This window comes from Castor canadensis, chromosome 3 (genome assembly GCF_047511655.1).
Source record: "Castor canadensis chromosome 3, mCasCan1.hap1v2, whole genome shotgun sequence".
Lineage (NCBI taxonomy): Eukaryota > Metazoa > Chordata > Mammalia > Rodentia > Castoridae > Castor > Castor canadensis.
In genome coordinates, this window is record NC_133388.1 from 121,526,560 (window position 1) to 121,554,270 (window position 27,711).

General features: G+C 39.9%; 1 protein-coding gene and 1 long non-coding RNA gene across 3 annotated transcripts in view; one reads left to right on the forward strand and one right to left on the reverse strand.

Moving 5' to 3' along the window:
* Positions 1-27,711, reverse strand: part of Sgk3 (serum/glucocorticoid regulated kinase family member 3) — a 153,091-nt gene that overhangs the window by 114,954 nt on the left and 10,426 nt on the right. The gene's annotated exons all lie outside the window — the stretch shown is intronic.
* Positions 15-22,949, forward strand: LOC141421659 (uncharacterized). 2 transcript variants are annotated; one of them, XR_012446320.1, is made up of 3 exons: positions 15-1,028; positions 15,609-15,748; positions 19,323-22,949. It is a non-coding gene; the product is annotated as an uncharacterized lncRNA (long non-coding RNA). The 2 variants fall into 2 exon arrangements; XR_012446321.1 differs by having other exon boundaries at positions 19,923-22,949.

The following is a 27,711-nucleotide window of genomic DNA, read 5'->3' on the forward strand; positions in this document are numbered from 1 at the left end:
GGGGGGCGGTCCGCGCCGGGCTGGGGCTCAGGCTGAGCACCCCGGTCAGGCCCGCCGCCCCGCCGGCCACGGAAACCGTCTCCTGTCCACGGCCCGCGCGCAAGGCCGGGCCCCGGGCCGCGGTCACGCGCTGAGCAAAGTTCAAGTGGATCGGGGCAGACACTCAGACTTTGGCGTTGCCGCGCGCACAGCCGATGGGGACCGCGGCCCGGGGACCGCGGCCCGGGAACCGCGCGGCCACAGCGTCCACCCCGCGGGTGAAAATGACCTTGGTTGATTGGGACGCGGAGCGAGACCACTCGGCCGCCAGAGGGGACCAGAGACGCCCAGGAATGGGCTGGGGACTTGAAGCTGCTGTAAACTAGAAAGAAACTCCGAGTTTCTACGTAAAATAAGGGTCCAGATGGGTTAGAAGAACAACTGTGCTTCATTCAGCATTATTGGAACAGTTTTCTACTGTTTTTCAATGGCAGAGTTTGGACTTTTGTGTGTACAGATAGAGGACAGCTTTCACAAATTGGCAGTCCTGTGTACAGAGAAATTTCCTTTTACTACAGCATTTTAGATTTACTGACTCCTATTAATCCCCTCCTTACATTTTCCATTCATCTCCAAGTTAAATGAGGGTTGGTTCCCTTTAAAACCTCTGTTCTTCCTTACGGAAGCTATGCTTTTCGAACTGTTCAGTGCCTGGAGGACTAAGAATTGTGTGATTTAATGTGGAGTAGAGAGGGGGTTTTTGGGTATGTTTTTGTTTGTCCCACAGCAGCACTGTAATTTTGGTTTTACCCGGTATCTCTCGAAGATAGATCCTAACAACTATTTAAAGACTCCCATGTGCATGTCATGCTTCAGATTTTGAAGCAATTATCTATATACTTCATCTGATTCCAGAAAATTTGCCACAAATCTATGAATGAATATACTGCCAAAGACAGTGGAACTGGGACCTGTGTGACACTTCCCTAAATTCAAAGGATATTTCCTTACATTTTAAAACAATATTCAAAGAGCCTCCATGAGTAAAGGTAAGAATATGCATTTTTTACTGTTAAACCATAATATGACCTTTTTCTTCTTAAAGAAAATGGATTATGAATCCAGATACTTTTTATATTTTAAACCACATAATCCCACAAACTTTCTAAACAATGGTTTTCTGTAGCATTCGGAAACAGACATAAGAATATTGTAGATATAAACCAGCACATTGTCAATGGTCCTTTATATTTTCACTGTGGTCGGCACAAAAAGCAATCCGCACAATAAAACACAGAGAAGTTCTTTCTTTGTAACAAATCAACAAGTGACCAGTGCATTTCTTAATTAAAGCCATATTCACAGTGTTGAAATTTTTTAGACAAAAGGAAGTTTGTGTCAATAAACATCAAGTGGAATGACATCATTCTTGTTTTAAAGACAAATACCTAGCTATCATCACATTTTGACCTTTTTTTTTTTGGAAAACAAACATCTGGGAATCATTACAGCAGTTCCAGGATAAATTTGTCCCACTGCAGTGAACCACACATACACACACACACACACACACACACACACACACACCCCACCACCTCCCACAAATATCTTAAGAAAGGGGATGAACTGCCTTCACTTGATAAGAGATTAGGTATTTTGCATATGCAGTCTGAGAGCTGCAATTTAATATCTTGATTTCTCAAAAACTATAGGCGGTAAATATATATTCACAAGCCATTAAGGTTTTTTTTCACTTAAAAATTAATGTTTTTCTTGGTGCTGGGAATTGAACCCAGGACCTTAGGAACCTTTGGAATGGAAGGCAAGCATTCTACCACTGGACTACACCTCTAGACCCTGAAAGTAATTTTAAGAATAGGTAGAAGGCTAAGCACAGTGGCAGCCAGCACAGATCAGGAGGATCACAGCTACTGAGACCCCATCTCAACCAATGACTGGATGTGGTGATGCATGCCTATCTTCATCTTCCCAGCTCCTCTGGGGTGCACAGTCGAGTCCAGCATAAAGTGAGACCCTATCTCAAAAAAAAACAATGTGCTGGGTGCCAGTGGCTCACACCTGTAATCCCAGCTACTCAGGAGGCAGAGATTAGTAGGATCTCAGTTCAAGGCAGTCCCAGGCAAATAGTTCAAGAGACCCTATCTTAAGAAAACCCGTCACAAAAAAGGGCTGGTGGAGTGGCTCAAGGTGTAGGCCCTGAGTTCAAGCCCCAGTACTGCAAATAAATAAATAAATAAATTTAAAAATAATCAACGCAAAAAGGGCTGGGGGCATGGCTCAAGTGCCTACCTAGCAAAGAGGCTCTGAGTTCAAGCCCCAGTACTGCCAAACAAACAACCACATGTTGAGGCTGATCACTTTAATTAATCGTATTCACTTATGGTGCTCATATCCCCATTTTCCACTGTTTCCAATTGAAGTTTAAATTGTTGCCAAATGTTCACCTAAAAGTCTAGGTGATGTTTATGCCTTTATAAAAGGTTTTGTGTACATAAATATATTAAATAGAGAAATTGTTTTTGTCAGGCTATGGGTCCCAGTCTTTTGTTTGGAAATATGATTCTGTTCATTCTTATAAGACAAATAGTTTGCCATTTGTTCTACCTGGAGAGTAGAGATTGTGAGAACAAGATTTGGAATTGGACAGGCCTCAGTTTAACTCCTGGCTTTTCTGCTTTCTGCTTTGGATAAACCATTTCACCTCTCAAGAGCAGTGGATCAATGATTGGATTAATGTTTTTATGAAGGGAGAAGGTCAATTTAGGGGAGAATGAATTTTTTTTTTTAGAGTTGTAGATGGATCTTTATTTAAAAATCTGATCTTCCAAATTAACGGTTTCCACCAACTCCAGCAGAAACTTTTGTGGGAGCCTTAGCAGCACCTGCTGTCTTTTTGGATGCCTGCTTAGCTTGTTTTGCTTCCTTGGCAGCCCTGATAGCTTGTTCTCGTTGAGCCTTTCTAACTTCTGGTTTTTGATTTCTCTTGCCCATGATATTTATTAGTGAGAGATGCACCAGTGATGGCCCGCTGGAATTTGACTGCATGTCGGGTTCTCTTTTGTTCAATTTCTTCCAACTGTCCCTTTTTGTGCTTTTTTCTTTGGAGGACAGTCCAGTTTATCTGTCAGGGATTCCTCTTGGAGAGGAACGCCGACTCGCATTTGGCTTGGAGAAATTGGAAAACCCTCCTGTCAGTCCTGGCCTAGCGCCTCTGTGCCGGGGTAGATCTTGTACCCTCCAAAACTGCACAGCAAGACCTTCATGGTGGCGGCTGGCGGCCAGGCAAGAGGAAAGATGGTGAAGAGAAAAACGAGAATGAATTTCTTTAAAAGTGAGTTTAGCGCTCTGTCTTGCCCTTCCACCTTCTGCCATGTATGACACAGCATGAAAAGTTTTCACCTTATGCTGGTGCAGTGCTCTTGGACTTCCCAGCCTGCAGAACTATAAGCCAAAAGAATTTCTGTTCAATTATAAACACCCAGTCTGTGGTATTCTGTTACAGTAGCAGAAAATAGACTAAGACAGTCATCATCGTTAGCTCTCAGACAGTCATAAAAATGCTAATTTATATGTCTTTCGTTTGTAGTTACATAAAGCAGGCACATTTTAGAAGTTTTTAAAATATACATAAAGTCCTAAAACTAACAGGGAAAAAAAATCACAAAAGAGATGCTAAGATATGTTCAGAATTTTGGAAAATTAGACTGATAATAATAAAAATAGTTGACCCAAATATTTTGAAAACCTTACTTAACCAGGTGATGAATTTTTAATTTTTTTTAGTATAAGTGGTTTTTTCTTTTTCAGGTGAAGTGTACATGTATCAAGCAGGTTTGCTCACCTGACTCCTATAGGACCCCCCACTTCCCTGCTGAGGAATTTTAGTTTAGTTTACATGTATTAAAAGCAATTCTTAAGTTACCAATAATGAGAGGTTAGAAGCAACACCTTGACGACACAGAACTCCTGGCAGAACTCCTGGAGCTGCACATGGCAGGGACCTATGAAGGTGTTTATGGTTCAGGGTAGACACAGTTAACATGGGTGAGACACAGTGAGCCTTGCTGCCCTGTAGCCCCATTCTGTGGCAGAGGCTTGGCTGGGAGCTGGGGACTACTCTATTGTTGTGTTTTGACAATAAAGTAGCTCTTCAAAATGCAGAGTCCTGTCCCAAGCCATCATTCCAGTCTTGTTTTCTTGGGCAAGCCGGGTAAAGTAGTTTTAAAAATAATATATTCCAATGAAACGAGAGCTTGTTTTTTATCCTCCACTATTCAAAATGGAAAACCTTTTCTCTAAAATGATGCCTGAGAGGGAAGCATTTTTCTTTCTGTTTTTTTGAGACAGAGTCTCTATGTAATCTAGGCTGGTCTCAAACTCACAGTCCTCCTACCTCCGCCTTGTGAGTCCTGGGATTGCAGGAGTGCACCAGGCCCAGCTAATTATTATTTTATATTATAATAAAGCCTGTATTATTCATAGTTCTTTTATTGTAACTTAGATGAGGTTATGGGCATACCAATACAAGGATGATCATTTCTGTTAGGGAGAAAAATGGATTAAATGGTAGTGACAGGACCTGAATGACTTCTCTTCATAAGTTAACTGGTTCAGAAAGTGAAGACCAGTATTCTCTGGAGAATTTGTTTTATTGCAGATTATATGTCTCATCTAGAGAGGTAATAATAACCAATGACATGATTACAAAAGCAAAATTGTCTTTGAATCATATTATTTACATCTTTCCCTTCATGCTATTCCAGACTCACCTACTGAAGTGGGTCAGACATTAAGAGTGGTTGCTATAGTTTCTAGCTTTATCAGTTAGTTGATAGACCAATTGCAGTATTCCACAACTTGGAAAAAAGAGCAAACCGTTTTTATGGGGAAGGTAGTTTAAGACATAATCCTAATTGTGAATTGGCTCAGAATATAATCAAAAAGAAAAACCTGCTGTAAAAATGAGTAAGAATATGGGAAAACTAGTTTGTGACTCTTTCATTGATTTTTCTAAGCAAAACAATTTAATGAAACACAAAGAAATGCGGGACACAGTGAGAAAAACTCAGATACTCATGGGAACTGAAATTGAGACTGATTTTTACTTCCTTAGCACAGAGGAGAATTAACTTGTTTCTTTAATCTGGAAAATGGTTCAGTGAATGCTCATTTAGGGTGGGGGGATACAGGTGAGAGGTATAAAGTTCAGTATTGTTTCTTGGGTCAACTTAGCCAAGTTCAAACCCAAAACCTGATCTGAAAGACCTGAAGTTCAAGTGTTTATAATAAAGGGAAAATGCATTTTAAAGCAAGACTCAATTAGGATCAAATGTGAGACTTTGCAGATCATAGGACTTTCTCACTTTCTGTGTTAGACTCATGAGAAAATCAAGAGGAAGTGTTAAAAGAGCAGACCCCTTAAACTGCTTGGCATCATTTTTAAAAAAGTATCTAGAAATTACTTTAAATTTTGCTAAGCTTAGATATCTAAAGTAAAACTGGTATACTTCCCTATTAGGGAAATCTCATTGTCTTTTAATCTAATTTGAGTATGAAAAATAAAATAAGTCACTCTTTTTTCCTCTCTGTCTCTCATTTGCTTCCCCCCTCATCTTATTTGGGCAGTTTATTATGTACATAAACTATGTCTGTCAATATTTAACAGTAACTTATTTTACATAAGTCTTGTCAGCAGTTTCTTTCTTTCTTTCTTTTGTGGCACTAGGGTTTGAACTCAGAGCCTCACCCTTGCTAGGCAGGCGCTCTACCACTTGAGCCCATCAGGCCTTTGTCAGCAGTTCCTATGTTCAGAGGATCATATTAGGCCGTTGAGCTCAAACCTGCTAGGTGGACTTTGAAGATAACTATTATTTAAGTTACTTATCAGTGGGAAATAATAGCTTTTCTTAAATACTATTCATTTGGTGACTCAGTTATTTACTGTCAATTATGTGCAATTAATGATTGAACACCCATTTCAAGAGCAAGGGCTTAGTAGCCTCTGGCTTAAAGTGGTGTGTTACTGCTATTCCTCAGCTAATTCTCTAAGGAATCTATGTCTGGCTCAACCAGATGTGTCAAAGACTCAAGCAGACTTTAAGGGATTACAACGTTTCATGTGCTGAAAAACTCTTAAATTCTCTTAGGTTTTCTCAGATAAATAACCCTATTTCTTTTAACTTTTCTCACACTTTTCTTTCTATTTTATGACTCATTATCATTTTCTCCCAAATTCTCCACATTCCTGTTGAGACTCCCAGTGTAAGACATAGAACTGTATAAAAGATTGGTCAAGCAGAGCACTGGGGCTCATACCTGTAATCCTAGTTAGTCAGGAGGCAGAGATCAGAAGGATCTAGGTTTGAAGCCAGCCCCAGGCAAATAGTTCACGAGACCTTATCTGGAAAACATCCAGCACTAAAAAGGGCTGGTGGAGTCACTCAAGTTGTAGAGTGCCTGCTTAGTAAGCATGAGGTCCTGAGTTCAAATCTCAGCAACTCAAAAAAGGAAAAAATGGATAATTCCTTAATATAGTGATCTCACAGCTCTTCAATTCACACTCTTACGTGTTTGAGATTACATTTCATCATTATCAGATTGTAAAATCTGAACACAGCCTCCTTTTATTTCTCAAATTATATTTAAGGAGTTGTTTTGATTACCCTATTGAATTGCTCTGCACCTATTTTATTGAAACTATTTTTTCCTAAGTGATTTTAAATTTCTTCAGATTAGCTGAGACAAATGACATCAAAAGTGGAGGATGCATATTTTATGTGTGCTTGAGACAACCTAATACAGTTCAGAAAGAAAATATTGCCATGTCTATATCTTTATCTAAAAAGTAAGAAAGAACTGCAACTTCATTTAACATATATGTTGACACTGGCATCCTCACACTATACAAAGGACACATTGTCACATTAAATTGGTGCCACAAGGTGATCTGAGAAGAATGGGTCTTCCAAACGTGAAGGGTTCACAAGGGCACCTTCATTCACCATCAGTCTACTGCAGTTTTGTGTAATGTAGCAAGCAGCTCATTGATGTGGTTAACTTTGGAAAAATAAATCTTTTCAATGGACTGTTTTAATACCTATATACTGATATATGGAGTGATTGTGAAAATTCTAACTCCAGCAACGTATTCAAACACTTGTGGTTAAAAACATAGATCCTGGGCTGGGCATGGATCATACCTGTAATCCAAGCTACTTGGAGGCAGAGATCTGGAGGATCATGGTTTATTGGCCAACTTGTACAAAAAAGTTAGCCATACTCCATCTCAATCAAACAAGCTGGAAGTGGTGATATATACCAGTCATCCCAGATATGAGGGAGATATAGGTAAGATCAAGACCTTAGGCCATCCCTAGGCAAAAAGTGAGCCCTTATCTGCAAAAAAAAAACCCTAAAGCAAAAAGGGTTGGAAGCATGGCTCAGGTGGTAGAGCACCTATCTAGCAATCACAAGGCCCTGAGTTCAAACTTCAGTACCCCCCCAAAAAAATAATAAAAACACGGATCCTAGCAGGACATGGTGGTACATACTCTTAATCTCAGCAATCAGGAGGCTGAGGCAAGAGAATGGCAAATTTGAGGCTTGCCTGGGCTACATAGAGAGACTGTCAAAAAAACCAAAACAAAATCATGGATCCTGGGTTGTAACCGTAGTGCTGTCATCACCAGCCTTGTATTCTGGGGAAAGTTACTTAACATCTCTGAGCTCCAGTTTCCTCACCTACAAAGTAGGGATAATGATAGTATCTATTGATATCAGCCCTTCTGAGGACAAAGTGAGTTAATAAATGCAGTTGGCCCTCCATTCCATCAGGTTCACTTGTATGCATTTGACCAACTGTGTATTGAAAAAAAGAATTGCGACAGTACTGAATGTTTCTTGTATTCCCTAAACAATATATCATTGTTCACATTGTTTTAAGTACTATTAATAACCTGAATGACTTAAAGTATATGGAAATGCTATGCCATTTTTAATGCCATTTTACATAAGGGGCTTGAGCGTCTGCAGGTCTTGGTATCCGTGGGGTCCTGGAACCAGTCCTCCATGGATACCAAGAGACAACAGTATATATAAATCTCTTTGTACAATATCTACAACCAAAATAAGCATTACATAAACACTGGCTGCTATTATTTGAGAGTGTAGGTGTCTATCAAAATGAATTATGTATTTTTCTCTGACAAAACAATACAGATTAAGGGCTGGCAGAGTGGCTCAAGTGGTAGAGTGTCTGTGTAGCAAGCATGAGACCCTGAGTACAAACCCCAGTGTCACAAAAAAAAAAAAAACACAAAAAAAATCCAGATTTCTTTACCTTTTCAGTGATACAGCCTGTGGATAATATGCTACGAAATGAATCACACACACACACACACACACACACACACACACACACACTTTACTTTTAGGTAAAGTTTAGCAATGAGTGAGAAACTATCTTCCCCTCACCCCCTCTAAGTGTATATGTGTTCTGAAAGAAGTATTTTGGAGAGAATATTTTTAAAATGCTTGGAAATGTTTCCAACGGTGTGTGATTTTTATTGAGAAAATGTCTGTGTGTTTGTGTGTGTGTGTGTATATGATCAAAAGGCATATTATGCTCTGTATACAATAAAAATTTGGAAATACAGTTTTCTATTCAAAATTTTTCCACATAATGAATTTCAGTGGGTCTTTATGGTGTCTGAGGTAAACTTCTATGCCTTTTGTTTGCAAGAATTGTTGATTGATAGCAGAGACAATGGAAAATTCTAGTCAAACTTCAACAAAAACCTCCACAGAACTGGTTGATGGGACTGAAAAGGAAAATGAGTACTTTAGCAGATACAGGGAATGACAGTGCATTTCTTCCATTTAAACCTGGTGTGTTTTCCAAATATCATTTTCAACTTCGACAGCTATTAAAATGAAGCATTAGAATAACTAAACTTAGAACTAATTGTCAATTTCCTGTATCACAAAGTGTTAAACCAAGATTTTAAAAAAGTAGTAAGTTACCAATTAATATAATATCAAGTGAAAGTTTCATGTTTTAGTATTTGAGTTTTGGAAAAGAAAAGACTTTTATACTATTAATAAAATATCATTACATTGTTGTATTATTTTTGGTGGTACTGGGGTTTGAACTCAGGGTCTTGTGTTTACTAGAGAAGTACTCTACCACTTGAGCCACACCTCCAGCCCCCATTATTTTAAATATATTGATTATTTTACATTTAAAATTTTGGAATTTATATCTTATAATGTGTACAAATATTAGTGTAGGTCACAAATTTGTAATTTATATGTGGATGTGCCTTGAATGCTAGGCTCAAGTAATCCTCTCCCTCCTTGGCCTCTGGAGTAACAGGGACTAAAGGTATGCACTACTAGACTGCATGTTAAACAAAAAAACGTGCTGATGTTACTTATCTTCTACACCCCTATTCTTTGGTTTGGTGTCATTTAAGAATTTGATACCTTTGTTCTCTTTCTTCCTTCAGTTACTCCTGAGTACCTAGTGTGGGCCAGGTACTGTCCTAGGCTCCAAGAGACAGAAATAAAAAAGATAATCATCATCCCAAAAGTACTTAGTATCATTTATGAAGCATAAAGCATTATTCCCACAGCAGAGCTCCATCCACAGCATCACGTGCTTCTCTGCCCTCACCTCTGTTTCCATTCACAGAACTTTAAATAGCTAACCATCCTCAGGATGCTGTGTGACTGTATTCCTTAGTATATTGAATTTGTAACTACACAGTCATTTCAATCTGTGATTGGGGTAAATTACATTTCATTTTTACTGATTTGCATTGAAGAACAATGGTAAAAAACAGGGAGACCATCTACTGAAAACTCTGTGGATGACTAAAAGTGGAATCCTTGGAGGATTTTTGTTGTTGTTTTCAATACTGGGGATTGATTGAACTCAGGGTCTTCACATTAAAATGGAATCCTACATGTCTTCCTACACAGTAATGAAGAAGTGCTGGTGGGATCTTGTTTACTTTTTTTTTGTTTTGTGGGACTGGGGTTTGAACTCAGGGCTTCACACCTGCAAAGCAGGTGCTCTACTGCTTGAGCCCATTTTTCTATTTTTGGAGATGGGTTCTTATGAACTACTTGCCCAGGCTGACCTTGAACCTCCGTCCTCCTGATCTCAGCCTCCCAAGTACCTAGGATCACAAGCATAAGCCACCAGCTCCTGGATGTGGTTTGGTTTTTTTTTTTTTTTTTTTTTTTGTGGTACTGGGGCTTCAACTCAGGGCCTACACCTTGAGCTACTCCACCAGCCTTTTTTTTTTTTTTTGTGATGGTTTTTTTTTCTTTTATTATTCATATGTGCATACAAGGCTTGGGTCATTTCTCCCCCCTGCCCCCACCCCCTCCCTTAACCACCCACTCCGCCCCCTCCCTCTCCCCCCCTCAATACCCAGCAGAAACTATTTTGCCCTTATTTCTAATTTTGTTGTAGAGAGAGTATAAGCAATAATAGGAAGGAACAAGGGTTTTTGCTTCCACCAGCCCTTTTATGTGAAGGGTCCTTTTGAGATAAGATTTTGGGAAGTTTGCCTAGGGATGTTCTTAAACCTTGATCCCCCTGATCTCTACCTCTTAAGTAGCTAGGATTAAAGGAGTGAGGCGCCAGGCCCGGTTTTTTACTTTTAAACACTGTAAACAAAGGCTTCCTATGTAGTTCAGGCTGGCCTCGAATTCACAGTCCTCCCGTCTTAGCCTCCCAAGCCTGGGCTTATAGTCATGTACCATCATGCTCAGCCGGCTTAACTTTTAAAAATCAAGCAGTGGTAACATTTCAGAAACTTTGGGCATGGTATGAAAAGTAAAACTTAGTTACCAAAAGTGTTTGATATTATATAAGCAGATATGTTTCTTTGAATTTTGCCTAATACATACTCCTTGAGCTATCCCTCCGACAAAAAAAAATTCATTATAATTGACTTTTTGTTGGAAAATAAAAAGAAAAACACAATCTGAGCAAAGTTTACTATAACCTAATAATTAAGGATATGGTTTTAGAGGAAAACAGCCCTGGATTCATGTCTCATTCTGTCACTTACAAGCTTTGGAACCAAACACATTTCTTAATTCCCTTAGCCTCAGTTTTCTCATGACAAAAGTAGCTTTTACTTCATAGGGATGTCGTGAGGATTAGATGAGATAAACTCATAGTTGGTAAAAAGTTAAATTACATATGATGTCAGTTACATACATAAAATATACACTCATTATGGGAGGCACATCAATGGCTTTCTAAGCTGGCCACATTCTAGTCCACAGAACCTCTAAATATGCTGTTCCATTATATGGCAGAAAACTAAGGTTGCAGATGGAATTAAGATTGCCACTCAGCTGAACACCCCTGGGGGGTCTAAGGTTGCCCTTTCAAGTGGAAGAGAGGAAAAAGAAATCAGAAAACAAGAGGAGGGCTGGAGATGTAGCTCAGTGGTACATCATGCATGATGGTTTGATTCCAGTATGAGAGAGAGAGAGCGCGCGCTGTGACTATGGGAGAATAGGCAGAGTTGCTACCTTTGAAGGTAGAGTTAGGGAACACAAATCAAGAAATGTGGGCAGCCTCTAAAAGCTACAAAAAGTGAGGAAATGAATTCATTCTAGACTTTCTGAAAAAGGAACACAGTCCAGCCAGCACCTTGGTTTTAGTCCAGGGACACCCTTGTCAGACTTTTTTGGGGACGGTGGGAGCAGGGGGAAGTATTGGGGCTTGAACTCTGGGCTTAGCACTTGCTAGGCAAACAGTCACTTCTCCAGTCCATTTTGCTCTGGTAATTTTGGAGATATGAGCTCCCCTTTTGCCCAGGCTGATCTGGAACCACAATCCTCCTGATCTCAGCCTCCCATATAGCACACCACTTCGCCCAGCTATTGGTTGAGATGGAGTATCTCAAACTTTTTTTTTAACCTCCTTGGGCTGGCCTTAAATTTTGTTTCTCCCCATCTCAGCCTCCCAAGTGGCTAGGATTACAGCAATAAATAAAAATAATAAGTTAGTATGGATATGTAGAGATAGATACATCAGGAGCCCTATAAAATTTGCAGGCAAGTGCCAGCATATGGAAAAATTGTCTTTAAAATTTTTATTTCCTGGAAGGAAATCACACTAACTCACAAATTTTCATCTTTGTTTTGTTTACATAACTAATTACAGGAATTTGATTTACTATATTATAAGATTATTCCCCAAGCAGTACAGCTGCTACTATTGGCTTAAAGACAGCTTAACCCCACTATGGCTTCTTGATGATAGATGGCAATTTAGAAAAATAAATTTTTACTTAAGTGGTATCTAATTTCTTATCATTTTCTTATTTGTATCCAGACACAGCATGCAAATGTTTTCAGCCGGTATGCTAGGGCCTAACAGGAGTGGCCCTGCTACCTCCCTGAGAGGTGAGCATGGGGCTTATAGGAAGAGGCTGGGTGCTCTCACTGAGTGCTTCGGGCCTCTCTTCAGCACCACATACATTGTTGTCTTTAATCCTTCTACTACCCCACCATTATCCTTATTTCACAGATAAAGAAACAGAAGAGCAAAGAGGTGAGATAACCTTACCCAAGTAGGTCACACAGAAAGAAAGCAGCAGAACTCGATCTATTCAATTTTAAGCCACGTTCTCCTTAAGGGCACTACAGAGCCTCCCATGTCAATGGGAGGTTCTAATGAAAGGCATCAGGATTGGATGTAGAAGAGTTCACAAACTCAGTATCTCAAGTTCCAGAGAGGTGGAAGTGAGAAGATTAATGGCAGCTATAGAGTCATCAAAGTGAGCAACAATAGGGTGTGGTGGGGACTGTGGAAAAAGAAAGTTCATGCCCTCTTAAGGGAATAGGTTGGCCTAGCAAGCGCAAGACCCTGAGTTCAAACCCCAGTACTGCCAAAAAAAAAAAAAAAAAGTGACTTTTAAATCCACTAAAAATAAGTAATTGAAAGAAAGTGAAGCTGAAAGTTTTATTTCAGTTTTCCCCCAGTTTCAACATGAGACATCCAAGTCAGAAAATGGACTGTATTGTTCACAACACAGAAAAACAACATAGAAAATCATGAAGGGGCTTAGACAGTGACTTTGCATGGCAGCTGGAGATTCCTGAGTTTGGGGAACCCGTTGCTTTTGTAGCAAGCAATAGTCTATTCTTTGTCTCAGAGGGAGATGTTACCATATCCCTTATATTGCTCACAGCTGGGCCAGGGGTGTAGCTCAGTGGTAGAGTGTGTGTTTCACATGCAGGAAGCCCCCGGACACACACACACACACACACACACACACACACACACACACACACGATTGCTCATCACTTACACAATGGCGAGATGTGGATTTGATAAAAAGTGGATTAAAATAGCCTTCACTCTTTGAAAAAGAGGTAGGATTAAAATAGCCTTTACTGGTTCTTGCCTCTTGCTATTCACTCCTTTGACTCCTGTATCCAATAGTCAGCAAGGACCTGCAGCCCATCAACAACCTTGTGAGTGAACGTGGAAGCAGATCATCTTGAGCCTCAATGGGAAGCCTAGTCCACACTTTGACTATCGCCTTCCAAGAGATCCTGAGCAAGAGGCACCCAGCTAAACTGCATCAGATTCCTGATCCACAGAAACTGACAGGAAATAAGTATTTGTTGTTTGAAGCTTCAATATTTTGGGGGTAACTTGCTATGCAATTATAGCTAATTAATACAAGAAATAAAGGTTTTGCTGGGTGCAGTGGTGAGCATCTGTATTCCCAACACTCAGGAGGCTGAGGCAGGCCAAGGCCAGCCTGGGCTCCAGAGGAAGACACTGTCTCAAAAACAAAACAAAACAAAAAACTAACAAACCCAAAAATCAAAGTCTTGCATTCTTTTTTTTTTTTTTTCCTATACTGAGGCTTAAACCCAGGGCCTAAACTTTGAGCTACTCCACCAGCCCTTTTATGTGATGTGTTTTTTTGAGACAGGGTCTCATGAACTATTTCCCCAGCCTGGCTTGGAACCGTGATCTTGGTTTCTGCCTCCTGAGAAGCTAGGATTATAGGCATGAGCCACCAGTGCCAGGTCACATTGTAAAATTTTAAAAATACTTTTCCTGGTTTCACCAGTACTCCATTTGTGAGTGAAATACTTCCACCCCACTATTGAAGGAGAAACAGTGCCCCCTGGAGGTCACAGTGGCAATGTTCAGAGACCCCATGAAACTGGAAAAACTCGGGTAGACAAGAAGGCAAGTGGGTTCCTTACAAATATGTGACAAAACTAATACAGTATATAGTTAAGAATATATTTATATTTAATAGTATATTTAATTTAAACCCCTTAATAACATTTGTATGTTAGTGGATGAAGAGATGGAAATACTAGCTTTGATTATTTGATTATTACTTATTATTTGTATGTATTGAATTATTATAATGTACCTCATAAAGATGTATAAATATTATGTCAAAATAAAAAAATATGCCTGGTGGTTGGTACATGTCTGAGATCACAGCTACTTCGGAGGTAGAAGAAGGAGGATCACAAGTTTGAGGTCACCCTGGGCAAAGTTACTGAGACCCTACATCAAAAAAAAAAAAATACAGAGCCTGGTGGCTCATGCCTATAATCCTAGTTACTTGGGAGGCTGCTATTTGAAGGATTGTGGTTCAAGGCCAGCCCAGGCAAATGGTTCACAAGACCTCATCTCAACTAGTAGCTGGACAGAGTGGTGAGTACCTGTCATTCCAAGCTACTCAGGAGGCTGAGTTTGGGAGGATACAGATCCTCCCAAAAGGTATATATACAAAACATAGTTTTCCTATGTATCAGCAAGAAACTGTTTGAAAACATAATGGGAAAATAGCCCATTCACAATAATCACTATAAAATACCTAGAAACAAAATTAATAAGAGATGGGTAAATCCATTAAAAAAAGTTAATTATCCCCATAGTGAGCTATAAATTGAAAGCAAAAATCCCAATGGAATTTTTTAAACTTAAAAGTTCATTTTTCTAGTTGATTTTTCTTAGCTACTCAGGAGGCAGAGATCAGCAGGATCACGTTCAAGACTAGCTTGGGCAAATAGTTCATAAGACCCTATCTTGAAAAAAATCCATCACAAAAAAGGGCTGGTAGGGTGGCTCAAGGTGTAGGCCCTGAGTTCAAACACTAGTACCACAAAAACCAAACAAAAACAACAACAACAACAACAAAAAGAACTTTCTTGGCTTGCACAAAACTCAGAAAGACATGAAGGTTTTCTGTGAAGAGCAGAGTACATAAGCACAGCTGTATCAAATAAACTGCAGGCTTGAGTTTGGCACAGCCCCAGCCACAGAAGTGGGCAAGATGCAGTACAGCTGTTCTTCCTAAGATGTGTATGTTCAGAGAGAAGCAGTCACAGGTTCCTCCTGTTCCTGAGAATTGCAATGTCACACCCCCTTCCTGGAGGACTGCTGCTCCACCTCCTTTTGCCACTGTATATAATAAACTCACTGGAGGTGGAGGGGGCTGGTGTGTCTCCATGTGAGTGCCCTCCTACCTGGCCACAGCTTTATGCATGCTTGGTCCTCTGTCTGTTGTCCTTTCTGCATCTCCTGTCACCCTTAGGTTTCTAAGACAAGCTCATGCAGGACGCGAGAGGTGGCACCTGAACAGGGACCTGAGAGAGAAGTGACACCTGGACGGGTACCTAACTATGAGGGAACTTGAAGCCTGAGATGGGGAGATACTCTCTGAGAAGCATGCATGTAAGATATAATAAGAAACAAGTAAATACTAAGAAACAAGTAAGGTGGGGGGGAGTGAATTGAATACAGCCAGGTATAAAAACATGGGACAGGGTGAATTTAAGGACCAAGAGCTCTATATACAGGCTTTAAAAGATATGCTAAAGATTAGAGGAATCAGACTCAGGTTGAGTCAGGTTATGCAGTTTTTAGATTTTGTACAGGATACTTGCCTGTGGTTTCCTGAGGAGGGCACAGTAAATTTAGAAACATGGAACAAGGTAGGAGATGGGCTGAGGGCACGACATACAGCTGAGGGGCCAGAATGCATACCCATTTTTACTTTTGGTTTGTGACCTATGATTAAAGATTGTTTGCGGCCTACTCCCTCACATAAAGAAAGATTTTCCTCCTTGATATTCGAGCTGGGATGTGGGACTCACTCCTTACAACCAGTCAGGCAGTATCCCTTGAAGGAACAAAATGCTGCAGGCGATGGAGTGGCTGAGCCATGAGCCCCACCTTATGAGGATAAGTTTTCACATAAAATTAAAATTCAGTCCAAAGATGATTTGGATTCTGATTCAGTGTCAGATGAGGAGGGTCGGGAGGACGCTCTGGCACATCAAGCACAGGGAACCTTGCATTTGGAGTTACCTCCATGGGCCAAGAGATTTCCTACTCTTGCTGAGTCCACAGCAGGCTGCCTTGCAGGCAGTTCATAGTCAAGGAGAGGATACAGCTGGTTTTAAAGTTTACCCTGTGCTTGAGAGACTAGACCCTAAGAACCCTGGCATGCAACAGAGATTTCATGAAAAGATTCTATTTAAAACTTTAAAGGCAGTAAAACCAGCCTCTACAATGTATGGCTCTGCAGTGCCATTTATGCTGGGCTATTACAGAGTGTGGCAGGAGACGGTGCTATGTCTCCAGACGACTGGACATGGCTGGCAAAAGCATGCCTCTCTGCAGGTGATTACTTGCTGTGGAAAACAGGCCTTATAGAGTTATGTCAGGAGCAGGTAAACCATAACTTGGCCCATGGTCTTTATATCACTGCAGATATGCTCATGGGAAGAGGACCTTTTGAAGGCATAGATATTCAATTACAGTATCCCCCTCAAGCTTATCAGCAGATTGCCACATGCACAAGGGCATGGTGAGAATTACCCATGAAAGGAGAAAGGACTTTGGAATTAACTAGCATTCTCCAAGGTCCCAATGAGCCATATCAAGAGTTTGTGGCATGCCTGCTGCAAAACGTAAGCAGGATAGTTGTGGATGCTGAAGCCTGAAACATACTGCTAAAGCAGCTGGCTTTTGAGAATGCTAATAAGGCCGGTAAGACAGCCCCTCAGCCATATAGAAAAAGAGTTACTCTGCAGGAAATGATTAGAATTTGTGTAGAGGTTGGGTGAGTCACATCCAGGGTATAGCTTTAGTTGCTGCCTTAAAGGAAGTGTTCTGCCCTGGGGGAAGGAAAAAAAGGAGCATGTTTTTCCTGTGGAAAAGAAGGACATTTTGCTAGGGAGTGTTGGAATAAGCCCCGACCACAGCTAGATATCTTGGGGCCTGTCACCAGGCCACTGACTGGTTCCAATGGGCCCAGGGCTCAACCTTCCGGGATATGTCCTTGGTGTTGGAGGGGAAAAATTAGGCAAATGAATGTCACTCCAAAACAGATATAGATGGGCAAACTCTTATAGGACAGGGAAACTTCCAAGTCAAACAGTGGGGGCAGGCTCCTCACCAATATCCACCATTGAAAACCTCATTCGCACCACCCCAGGAAGTGCAGGATTGGACTTCAGTCCCACCTCCTGAAACATGTTAACACCTGATTTGGGAATGCAAATTATCCCTATGAGGGTCTATGGCCCTCTGCTCCCCCCTCTCCTCCCCCCACACTGGGTTTAATATTAGGGAAAAGTAGCACAACCATAGGGGATTACAGGTTTATCCAGGTATGATTAATGAAGACTATACTTGAGAAATTAAGATAATGGCCCAGGCACCAGGTACCTTTGTAACAGTATCCCTGGAGACAAAAATAGCTCAGCTGGTTATTCTCCCAAATGTGAAGAAAGACAAGGTGTTAACTCACACCCAGTGGAAAGCTGGAGGATTTGGTTCCTTTAATTATGCCTACTGGGTACAACAAGTAACAAAAGGTAGACCGGAAATGACTTTGTTCTTAAATGAAAAATGTTTTGGGGGACTTTTGGGTACTGATGCTGATGTCTCCGTAATTGCTGCTAGACATTGGCTGACCTGCAGGGGGAGGGGCTGCTCATGGCCCCCTCTGGAGTGCGCAGCAGATCTGCTGGAGGGATGAAGAGGGACACTCAGGGCTTTTTGCTCCTTATGTCCTAGACAATCTTCCAGTCAATCTGTAGGGAAGAAATGTATTGGAGGGTATGGGACGTATACTCTGCAGTCTTAATAGCAAGGTCTCTCACCAAATGTTTCAACAAGGCTATAATCCCCTTAGGGGATTGGGAAAATATCAACAAGGCAGGTTACATCCTGTGCAGCCTTTAAAGAATGTAAGAAGGATGGAGCTAGGATATCAGGCTGTGCAGCCTTTTCAGTAGGGCCCTGGTCCCACAAATTAAACACTTGCCTTTCAAACATGCAGCCCATGTTTGAAATTGGCCCTGGGCGCCAATTTCACTGGACAGTGCTGCCCCAAAGCGTAACTAAAAGTCCCATTATGTGTCAGGAATTTGTTGCTGCAGCAATAGAACCTACACGCCATAAGTATCCAGAAGCTTATGTCCTTCATTACATGGGTGATATTCTGATAAGTCGTCCCAGTGAATCTACACTTTTACTGCTGGCAACTGGCATGGTCTTAGTCCTGTCCAGATGTGGGGTTGAAGGCATACTTGTGTTTTTCCTGAAGATGCAGAACACCCAGTGTGGGTACCATTGTGTTTGTCAAGCCTCAAGGACCTCCTGGTCCCAAAGATGAGGAGGCTGAGACTGGAAGACTCACCCCGGGACAGGGAACCACTGAGGCTGACTCCTCCACTGACCAGAGGGTGGCCAAGGAAACAGCTGCTGGTGAGACAGATGCGGGACAGTGAGCCACCCACTTGGGGTCAAATTGAAAAATGAATGGATATGGCAATAATGGTAACTGGTAGCCTGAGGATGGCTGGGAATCCCATAGGCACATTGCTGGTGGCATTGGTCATAATTATAATACATGTGGGTGTTGTCCAGAGTGATGCATACTGGACTTTCATGCCCATCCTGCCAGTGGTGCATCCTATCACTTGGTAGAACCACCCCGTGTCTGTCTTTACTCGTAATATGGTGCACATGGGAGGTCACTCCTCAGGACATTTGGTGCCTCAATACAGTGACTCTAACTATAGGTAAAGCTCATCTTATGGGTGAATGGAATGAAGCAAATGATACTGTGGACTTATGGCAATTAAGACAACAAATATTGGCCATGCTAAAGGGTTATGATAGTGTGGTTTCTCCAGCTACTATTGCAAAGACTATCCTGGATGAATTCAAGGATTTAATCCATTTAACTTGCTAAAGCACTTCTTCTGTTCATCTGTTTTCTTGTTTTTTTCAGTCAGATGCTGCCTGGTGTGAAGACAACTCCTTGGATTAGGGGACAGGCTTCATCAGGAGCATTTAAGAAATTTAAAAAGGGGGAGATGTGGAGAGTGGAGTACATAAGCACAGCTGTATCAAATAAGCTGCAGGCTTGAGTGTGGCACAGCCCCAGCCGCAGAAGGAAGCAAATGCAGTTATGCCCAATAAACTGCAGGCTTGGGTTGGCACAGCCTCAGCTGCAGAAGCGGGCAAGATGCAGTACAGCTGTTTTTCCTAAGATGTTTATGTTCAGAGAGAAGCAATCACAGGTTCATCTTGTTCCTGAGAATTACCATGTCATGCCCCCTCCCCCGAGGGCTGCTGCTCCACCTCATTTTGCCACTGTATCTGTTGAGCATCTCCATCCAAGTGCCCAGTCTACCTGGCCCCAGCTTTGTGCACGTTTGGTTTTCTGTCTGTTGTCCTTTCTGCATCTCCTGTCACCCAACCCCAGTTAGGTTTCTAGGACAAACTCGTATGGGATGCATTTCCATTAGGTTGGTTAGATTATATGAAGATTTTTAACACTATACAGAACATGACTGAGTCTCACCTCATCTTCTTCCTTCTCCCCTAGGAATCCCTGAGGTTGACAGCAAGCAGCAATGAAGGCTGGTAGGAAATGGGAAGGCAAAGGCAGGAGTCCTACAGGGCACATCAGGAGCTTTTTGTAGGCTTTGCTTTGATCTTTGGCATTGCTTCATATTCAGATAAGCAAAGAGGATTTATCACTTGGAGTTTTGACACATAAGTTTCTGAAACCTGATCCTACAGCCTACTATTTTTAATTTTGAAATAAATTAAATGGAATAAAAGTTTATTTGTACCCTCCCCAAAATACCAACATCATTTTCATAGAATGAAAGAGAAATAGTTAAAAGTGAAATACAAAGAGAATATCTTCAATGTGTATAACAAGGCTTATTATTCATAATACATAAAGAGTTCCTTTAAAACAATAAAAGGAGAGCTGGGGGTATGGGTCAGTGGTAGAGTGCCTGCTTAGCAAGCTCAAGACCCTGAGTTCAAACCCCACTGTCTGGCTCTGGCAGTTCTAAACGATGTCAGTAGTAAAATACTTTTTCTTACAGAGGCAGGCTGCTCTCACTGACTCCACTTTGGTAGGCCCCTGCGTACCAGAATGGCATAAATAGAAAAGATATATAGCATCTTATGTTAAGAAACTGCTGGTGGAAGTATACAGCTTTTGTGGGTGGCAAATTGAAAGAACGAAATCAGCATTTTAAATGTGTATTCCCTTTGCCTAGTAATTCCACTTTTTGAAATATAGAGTGCTGAAATAGCCCCAAATGAGCCTAAAGGTAAGTCTACCCCAAAATTGACATAAACTTTGTAAAGGGGACATTTTGGAGCTTAACTCAAATGTTAATCACTTGAAAAGTGAGTTAATTGGGCTGGGATGTAGCTTAGTGGTAGAGTGCTTGCCTAGCATTACAGGGCCCAGGGGTCAATCCCAGCACGAAAGAAAAGACAACAACAAAAGTACATGGCAGAGTTTCCTGGAATGTTGAGGAGATTGGATCAAATAACTTCTCAGATTTCTTGTATTTTAGGTGTTTGAAGGCAATTCCCAAAAGGGGGCTTTCAAAATACCATGAGCAATGATAGCATTAATGGAGTAACTCTGCCATTCCTTAAAATAATCACTAAGAGAGGAAATTAATTTTTAAAAATATTTTACTGCAGGGTTTGAACTCAGAGCTTTGCACTTGTAAGGCTGGTGCTCTACCATTTGAGCCATGTCTCCAGTCTATTTTGTGCTAGTTATTTTGGAGATAGGGTCTTGAGAACTATTTGTCTGGGCTGGCCTTGAGCCACAATCATCCCAAGCTCAGCCTCCCCAGTAGCTAGCTACAGGCATGAGCCACCAGTGCACAGCTACTGTGAAGTAATTCTATACTTAGGGAAGAGGTGTCAAGATAGTGCAAAATTTCCATATGCCTATTGTCCACTTTTCCCTATCAACATTTTCTATAATCATGGTATAGTCAAATTGAGAAATTAGTGTGTTGATGTAACAGTATTGACTAAACCACAGTTAATTCAGATTTCACCAATTTTTCCACTAATGACCTTTTTCTGTTCCAATATCTAGTCCAAGATACCACATTGCATTTAGTCATCACATTTCTTTAGTCTCTTTCAATCTGTGACAGATTTTTAGCCTTTCCTGTTTTTCAGGAACTTGACACTTGTGAAGCATACCAATCAGGTATTTTGTGAAATGTTCTGGCACTTGAGTATTCTCAAAATAGATTGTAAGAAAAATTTCTCTCTTCTGACATTTGGTACAACATATCTTGAGTGAGGACCCTGTGCTGAGCAGAATAAGAATCACTAAAGGACAAAAACTGCAGGCTTCCATTTATCTGAGGTCCTAGAGTAGTTAAATTCATCAACACAGAAAGTGGGACAGTAGTTGCCAGGGGCTGGGAGGGAGGGGAGAATGGGTTGTTCCATGGTTATAGATTTTTGGTTTTGCAAGAGGAAAAGAGTTCTGGAGATTGGGAGTGTACTTTACTAAACTATACACTTAAAAATGGTTAAGCTGGTAAATTTTTTTGTTGTATTTATCACATTTAAAAACAATGATGGCAATGAATTACAAACACTTGAAATAAGAAAGAAAAGATTTGCCCTTCTCCCTATTTGGAATTTTTTTCTTCCAGTACTGGGGCTTGAACTCAGGGCCTTCACCTTGAGCCACTCCACCACCCCTATTTTTATGAAGGGTTTTTTGAGATACAGTCTTACAGAACTATTTGTCTGGGCTGGCTTTGAACCATGATCCTCCTGATCTCTGCCTCCTGAGTAGCTAGAAATACAGGTGTGAGCCACCAGTGCCCGGCTGGAAGTTAATTTTTGATTGCATCTTTAGGTAAAATGTCGGAGATGCTACAATTGGAATTATAATAATACATTTGCTTCTGGTAATAAAGAAAATCACTGGCAATCAGGTCAACTTGTTATTTCTGGAGTGAATGAAGGAGCTGGCTAGTACAAAAATCAGATAATCTTCACAAAGACATCTAAAATCTCCTTTGCTTTGCTGTGCTGGCAATCTAACCCAGAGTTTCATGAATGCTAGGTAAGTAATTCTACCACTGAGTTCTATTCTTTCTTTATTTTTGCAGTACTAGGTTTGAACCCAAGGCCTCATGCATGTAGGCAATTGCTCTACTGCTGAGCTACACCACCAATCCTAAACTTTTATGTGTCTTGTGAATTACACACTCATAAGTCATTGGGATTCTTATAATTTGTCAGGCAGGTTTTGTAATACTTGCTGGGAATCATCACTGGTGATCTAGTATCTGTGACTAATAAAGATATGAGTTTAATTCTAATTCCATTTACCGGTTATAGTGATTTTAGGCTAATTGCATAGCCTCTTCAAGTTTCTGTTCTCTCATCTTTAAAGTGGAGTATTGTGAGGAGTCAATTATGTACAGTAAGCAAAACAACTAGTACAGCTCCTTACATAGTTGTTATTGAATAAATTACATTTATAATAGTGAATTACTCTGTAAAAAGACCCCTCCAATCTGTAAGTTCTGACTTTGTTGTTCTAGTATTAAAGAGGATTCCTGGGGTTGGAGATTTAGCTCAGTGGAAGAGCGCTTGCCTGGCAAGTGTAAGGCCCTGAGTTCAGTCCCCAGCACCGGAAAAAAAAAGGAAAAAAAAAAAAAAAGAGGATTCCTTAGTCAAACACAGATAAAACTGTGAACTCCATGAGAGCAGAGACAATGTCTTGTCACTTTTGCATTGTGGGCATCAAACATAGTGCCTGAAATACAGGAATTTCTCAGTAGAGGTTCAGTGAGACGATGAACATTCCATCCAGCTTCTTATTCCATTATGACTATATGGTGAGGAGACAACATATTCTGGGCATTCCAGTACCAATCCAACTAAATGAACATTTATCAATTTTATTTCATTACAAAATTCTATGCTAAGAGCAAGAAATTCTAAAGATAAATATGATTCCTGTTTTCAAGATATTTGTATTTTAGTGGAAGGTATATGTTTATATTCAAATAAATATAATACAAGGCAGGATACAATAAATAGGGGACTGACTAATTATCACTTAAGGATGAAGAAAGGTCATACAGTGACTACCAAATTTAGCCCAAATAGTACAGTGAGGTTCCAGCCATATCAATGGCTAGTGTCTGTCTAGCTTAGTCCTCTACATGTTAAAGGAATCAGGAAGTAGTAGTTGAAACCATAGAACCTGGCTGATGGAAGATGCACTCTAAATTCACAGTCTCCTTTATTATCCCTAAGTCCCTATATATAAGTAGGGTATGTCCATTTTGCATGAAAAAAAAAACCAAAACATGGCTCAGAAAAGTTAATTGTTTTTTTGCAATTCTGGAGTTTGACCTCAGGGCCTCATGTTTGGTAGCCATTCCACCAGCTCAGAAAATTTAAATAATTTGTCTCATGTCATATAGCCTGTAAATGCTAAAGCCAGGATGAGTCCACAATGTGTGAACACAATTCAATGGAAGATGACTAGTTTTCTGTAAATATGGTTTCTGCTTGATTTAGAATTATACCCTTGTTTTGAGTCATCAAACCACTAAATAAATAAAAATGATCAACATTAGATGGATTTTTAAAAATCTTTTAATTTTACAATAATATCCATTGTACTATATGTTGAAGCAACAAAGTAAAAAAGCCAAACCAAATCAACAACAACAAACCAACCCAGTGATCTAATTCTAGTTATAAGCAGGTAATAAGATCTGCTCCATTGGCAACAGAGGCCACTATTGCACAGCCATCAAGCCTTTCTTCTTAGGAAAGACAGACATTGAGGTGAAGAACACAGGCGTTATTTGGTCACTGCTTCTTCCGCACATCCTTAAAGTAGAAACAAAGTTGGTTTGTATTGATGCTTTGTTTTTCTTATGCTCCAGCTCAACTATTTTTAGTTTTCTAATTTCTGAAGTGAAAGTTGAAGTTAGCAAGCTGAAGCATTATCTTAAATTAAAAAAAAAAAAAAAAGCTTGAGAAGCCCTGTGCTATTTTCAGATTCTGTTAATTTAATAACAGTTGGCAAATCACAGTGAGTAAGCAGGTCAAGAACCTGCTTGGTAAAATTAAAACATTAAGCACATTCTTATTTACAGCTCATATAACTGTGTCAAGTGTGCCGAGTTTAGGGTTTACTGGGCTGTATTGTATGCCAGATTCTTTACAGAACACTTCAGAGGAGGTCTTATTGGAATTTTCAAGCTAAGCCTCAGACCTCATATTTTGCCCTGCTTTTATTTATTTATTTTTAATTAAGAATTTTTATTATGAAGAGTTGAGACATTTTACATAATTATCCAGTTTCTATGACTCAATAGAATAATTTTGTGTGTGTGTGTGGTACTGGGGCTTGAACTCAGGGCCTACACCTTAAGCTACTCCACCAGCCATTTTTTGTGAAGGTGTTTTCGACATAGGGTCTCGAGAACTATTTGCTTTGGCTTCAATCCTCTTGATCTCTGCTTCCTGAGTAGATAGGATTATAGGCATGAGCCACTGGCACCCAGCATAATTTTTTTTATAAAGAAAGAAGAAAAGAAGAAAAAGCAGTGCCTGGATTAAAAGAGAATTAAAAGATCTAATAACCAAATGTATTATGTGGACCTTCTTTTGATCCCTATTTAAACAAACCAACTTTAAAAAGATATTTTTGAGATAATTAAGGAAATCTGGTTATGGAATTGATATTGGATATCACCAATAAATTGTTAGTTTTGTGAATATGACTCTATGTTATATGAGAAAATGTTCATATTTTACTTATTTATTTGCAGTACTAGAGCTGGAACTCAACCTTCACCTTGAGCCACTCCACCAGCTCTATTTTTGTTTGTGATGGGTTTTTTTTGAGGTAGGGTCTCATGAACTATTTGCCCAGGCTGGCTTTGAATCTCAATCCTCCTGATCTCTGCCTCCTGAGTAGCTAAGATTACAGGCATGAGCCACTGGCACCTTATGAAAATGTTCATATTTTAGAGCTAACTACTTGATATATGAAAGAAGAAAAATGATATTTAGGGTTTGCTCTTAAGTATTTCAGCAAAGAAAAAAAGAGAAAGATAAAGTAAATGTCAACATATTTGAGTCAAGGAAATAGGAACTTATTGTCTTATTCTCTTATGTAAATTTGAATGTTTCAAAATAAAAAGTTTTAACAAAATGTTCATGAACTCTAAAGTGTGTGTGTGTGGGTTATGGTTATAACCCTAGACTTCCAGATTTATGAAGAGTCTATGATGGTCATCATGAATTATAAAAACAATTCTTTACAAAGCTGTGTCCTGTTTCCCCCTCATCCCCAGCCCCACCCCTCTCAGGGCCTGGCACTTGATAGGCAGACATTATCACTTAAGCCACACCTCAGATCTATTTGGCTTTTTGAGATAGGGTCTTGCTGTGTAGCCCAAGTCAGCCTCAAACTCCTGATTCTTCTGCCTCAATGTCCAGAGTGTTAGGATTACAGGCTTATGCTACCACACCTGACACTTAAGTCTTTATCTGCTGTTGTGATTTTAGTGAACTTCCTACAAAAGAGAAACATATTCTGATGGCACCCAAATCCTCCATTTCCTAAAGTTGCCCTGAATTGCATCCCTGCTTCCACCTTTGACTTTTTTTAGCCATTCTCCACTTACCAGCTAGTGTTATATTTAAAAAGATACCCATTTCTTAAGTTTTTTGCATTGATAAGGGTGCCCTAATTTGAGGGTTTTAATATCTATATTTTGTTAATTATAAAGTTGTAAAGAGCTATAAAAGCTATTCCCATTTAATTAGTCAAAAGGGTTTTATTGCTAAATGGTGTAAAGTTGAGACCCTTTCCCATTTCGGTGACAGATTTCTTTGGGGAAAAAGGCAGCTTTCTGTTTCATAAATGCAGACTTCTGTTTATTGAATGAAGCATATCTCAGTGTTTATCTGTCAGGTTTTGAAACATTTCATATATGTCCAAGTACTTGGCAGGATATAAAAAAAATAGTGAATTTGGTATAAAGTTGCTATTTTATGGAAATGTCTCTAACTTTATATTTTCATTCCATCTGTAGAGTTTTCTATCTTTATAAAATACTGGAGTTATTTTTTAAGGAAAAATAGAGAAGTAGCTTGTGAATAGCTCAAACTAAGCTTACAAATCGCATGTACAAAAGCAGAAGAGTTATTTGTGTCTGTTTATAATGCTTCCTTTTTTGTAGCCTTTGTACCTGTACAGGGTGACAGTAAGGGCCAAGCAGAGAGGTGAAATCCTTGTAAAAAATAGGAGCCAGTGACACTTTTGTATTTATTTGTTCTCTTTTTAGTCAGTTACTTAAAAAAAACCCAAAAAAACAAAAACAAAAAAGTTGTACATTTCAACATAAAATAAATTATGATGAGCCATTTTTAGCCTGTGTCCTGTCATATTATGATTGATAGAGAATGACCAACTGACGGTATTGTGTCATGTCGCAGAACACACACACATTCAGTAAAATAAAATATTTAGTGTAAATTGGAAAAAAAAAAAAACCCCACACACAAAAAAACAGATATCCAGCCACCTTACTCTCTGCTTAACACTCTTCAGTGGATTCCAAATCCTGGATACAATCAAAAGTCCACATGGCTCACATGTGAGTTAGTTCCTATCTCTCAGCCACCTCCAGCCACCTCCTGTACTAAGCTCGGCCTTGCTTGTTCCTCTTGTAACACCCTCAGTTGCCCATTTTTTTATTTCCTTATGGAATTCACTCTTTAGGTGGGTATGGTGGTACATGCCTGTAATTCCAGTTACTTGGGAGGTGGAAGCAGGAGACTGGGCAAAGTTAGAGAGATCCTATTCCAAAAATAAAATAAAAACAAAAGGGCTGGGGGCATAGCCAAGCACTAGAGTACTTGCTAATAAGCGGTAGGTAGGCCCTAGGTTCAATCCCCAGTACCGCAAGGAAGGTGGAAGAATCCAGATCTTTTCCCTTTTGGCACTTTTTTTTTTTTTGGTTTCATGTCTGTCTTTCTCACTTCTGAAATCTCCACGTGTATTTTATTTACCACAGCCAACAATATTTTTAGTATTATTGAATCACAAAGAAATATTTCTTGAAGCTTCTAATCCCTTAAGTGTGATGGGAATATTGAAATTTAGTTTTAAAATATTAGAAAGAAGGAATTTGGTGAATGCTTTCCAAAAAGGTGGCTTAATCTTCAGAGGAAATAGGGTTGAGGAAAAAAGGGGAATTTGAGAGGAGAAATATCAGAGAGCAGCAAGTGATAATTATGCTACAGAGCAAACCGTGACAAAGGGGGAGACAGGGACATGT